We start from the raw sequence: 3,603 nt of genomic DNA on the forward strand, positions 1-3,603 counted from the left end.
TTTCTCTCGAAGAGAAGACCAGGTGGAGGAGGGAGGGTAAATGCTTTCCCTGTGAGGGTACTCCACTACCTGGATTTCTCCTGAGGAGAAGGCCAGGTGGTGGAGGAGGAAGACAAGTGAACACTCACCCTGCAAGGATGCTCTGCTGCTCAGCTTTCTTCCAAGGAGAAGGCTGGATGGAAGAGGAAGATGGGCAAATGCTTGTCCTGCAGTGCTCTTCCTCCACCAGGCTTTCTGCTGGGCAGTGGAGGAGGAAGAAAGTCAAACACACCCCTCAAGTCTCCTCAATCACTCAGCTTTCTTCTGAAGAGAAGTATGGACAGAGGAAGAGAAGGAGGGATAAGGCTCCTCCACCTCTTGACTTTCTACTGAGATTAGTGGGGCAAAGGAAGAGGAGGATGAAATTTTTATTAATAATATTTATTATTAAGTAATAATTATTAATTTGCCATTTCTTTTTGGGCCAGCAAAAAGCCGAATGGGGGGCGTGGCATGCAGTTGCTGTGGCCTCATCCTGGCTCTCTCAGGGATGGCCTCAAGCTGCCCCTTTGGGGTGGTCTGCTCCATGCCTTGGTCAATGAGACTTACATAAGCGGTGATTAGAGGTAGAAAGAATGTGGTTGGAAAAACACATTTTTCAAGTACCGAGAAAGTCCGGTGAGAAGAATTCAGGATTGCTGAGAATATTCACATCTGTACAGAATCTTCACATCCATACAACATTTGCACACAGTTGTCTTTCACAGAAAACAGCAATTCTTTGTGCAGAAAATAATATTCTGTAAATTATTTTATTCATAGAGAAAAACCTGTTTCCTGAGCAGAAAAATGCTACAGTTGGAAAATTCATACATGGAAGTTTTGCACAGAAACCAGTATTTTGTGTGCAGGAAATAATACATATCCTTAAAATGCCCAAATACTGTGAAGGCACCAGATCCTGCCTGATCTCAGAAGCTGAAGAGGCACTTCCGGATGAGACGTCAAGGCGAGTGGAGGCAAGAAGCTTTGCTCTGTCTCCGTAGGTCCGCTGCAGACTCGTTTAAGGCCTCAACTTCCACCTGTTGGGAGCCAGAAGAGTCCCCAAATTGAGGGAAACTTGGGGCAAGGGCTTGCAGGGGTCTCTAGAGTCCTGTTTGCCTCCTCGCGCCGGGAAGCCGTCGCGGGGTGAAGAATAGGTCTCAGTAAGAGTCGCAAGGCAGCCGTCGCAGCGAGAGCCTAACCTTCGGATAACAGTCTTGGCTTCAACTTTTATTTGATGGAAGAAAGCTTGTTTCCGACCCTGACAAGGTTTTGTTGGTGTGGAACTTACTCAGATTGGTGAATAACTAAGAAGAACTTTGAAAACTGGGTTTTCCCTGGTATGACGGAGAACAAGATTATTGAGGATAACTTGGCTTTACTTTATCTACTTTATTGCTCCAATGTTTCCCATGTCATTTTTGGAAAGAGCCTATGGAAACAATGTTTAAAAATTGAAGAGAAGAATAGAATTTAATTTAAAAGAACTAAAAGAATAGTTGAATTTCTTTGTGACTATATGAGGGGGAGAGTCTGTTTGGTTCAGCTGGTGGAAATCGGCAGTGATTGAAGATTGAACACACCGGGGAACTCTCCTTTAATGAGAGGTTACTGAACTAACTCTGTTTTGGCAAAGAGCTGGTTTGCTTGTAAGTTACACAACTTCTTTTTGTACTTACTCCGGTAGATAGACTGCGGTCGTTTTCTTTTTCCTTTAGAAAGCACTCAATTATCCTTGTGGGATATAGAATTTAGAAGAGAAGAGGTGTTTTTTTTTGAATTTGGGACTTTGACAGTTGCTTCTGGACTCTAAAGAGCTTTCCCTTACCCTTTCTTTTTTTTGGAAATAAGAAACAAAACCTTGCTGCTTTGCTTAATGGAGACGAGGCAAACCAAAACCAGAAAGGACAATATGAGTTGGACACATTCGGGAAATAGAAGAGACTCTAACGATTGGGCAAATAAACAGCATGATTTAAATGTAATAATACTAGAGGAATTACGGGAATTTAAAAAGTCCTTTAAAGCAGAGATAAGGGATGAACAGAAAAGTTTAAGGGAAGAAATAAAATTGGACTTACAGACAGAAATTCACGGATTAGGGAAAAAGATTGATTGTCTCAATAATGAATTTAAAGAAATTAAGGATGAGGTCCAGATGACTGTGAGAAAGACGAAAGAACTGGAAAATAAGATTGAAGAAATAGTGAAAATACAGAGCAAAGAGGAGAGAGCTTTATGGACGCAAGAAAAGAAAAAGAGAGACAGAGCCATAAAAATCAGAGGTCTCCCAGAAACGGAAGGAGAAAACCTAGAAGAGAAAATTATCCCAGCTTTAGCCAGCTTCTTGAGCATACCCATAGACTTGATTAATGTGCAAATTGATAAGCTGATTAGAATCTTTTCAAAAGTGGCTCAAGAGAAAGGGCTTCCGTGTGACATAGCAGTTTGCTTTAATAACTCAAGGATTAGAGAAAGGATTATACAAAAAAACTTCAGCGAAGGGTTGCTTGTGGACAATGTGGAAGTGGGAATTTATAGAGACTTACCTTTACCTATCTTGAAACAAAGACAGCAATATAAGTTTCTTACTTCATTGTTGCAAAGAAAGAACATCAGTTATAGATGGGGAAATGTAGAAGGTGTGGTATTCATGTTTAAAGAGAGAAGATTCAATATCAATTCGTTGGAAAAGGCCAAGGATTTTTATAAGAGATTGCTTCAAACTGAAGAAAAAGGAGAGGAAGAAACCCCAAACTTCACTTCAGGTGCCATAAGAGAATTTACACCATCTAAGAAAAAGAAAGTGCTGAGAGAAGGAGAAAGCAACTCTACCACAGGGGACTTGAGAGACAATAATCTGGTTATGGAAAAGGATTTATTACTGGGAACTTTGGATTTAGAATAAGAAGGTTTCGCTGCAGGTGAAGTTTATTTTTTTTTTTTTATACTTGATGGGTTTGTGTCCTCCTCTCTTCTGTTATTAAGAACCATTCAAAATGTTGACTATTGCGTCTTGGAATGTGGGTGGGATCAATAAGGAGAGGAAGAGAAAGCAGATTTTTCATTTATTAGAAAAAAGGAAATATGATGTGGTTTGTTTACAGGAAACTAAGATTAGGAGTGGAGATTTAAAATATTTAAAAAATCCAAGATTGGGAAATTATTTTGTGACAGCTATAAATAAGAAAAAAAGGGGATGCGTAACATTTGTAAGTAAGAAATGGGGTGCAAAAGAGGTTGTGTCAGATTCAGAGGGAAGATACGTGATAGTGGAAGTTAACACAGGAAAAGAAGTATTGTTAGTGGTAAACTTATATGGCCCACTAGAACAGAAAGACAATTTCTATATGAAACTTAATGAGGACTTAATGAAACATGATAAAGGAAAGTTAATTATAACGGGCAACTTCAATGGGGTTTTGAAAGTAAAAAGAGATAGGAAATCTGAGAAAAAATTGAAGGACTCACAGGGGAGACTTCCAAAAAGCTGTATCGACTTGATGACGGAACATGACCTAGAGGATTTGTGGACATACAAATACAATGACAAACCGGGCTTTACCTTCTACTCAGAGGTCC

Source organism: Sceloporus occidentalis, unplaced genomic scaffold (genome assembly GCF_023333645.1).
Source record: "Sceloporus occidentalis isolate IW3139 unplaced genomic scaffold, rSceOcc1.0.p SCAF_1, whole genome shotgun sequence".
NCBI lineage: Eukaryota > Metazoa > Chordata > Lepidosauria > Squamata > Phrynosomatidae > Sceloporus > Sceloporus occidentalis.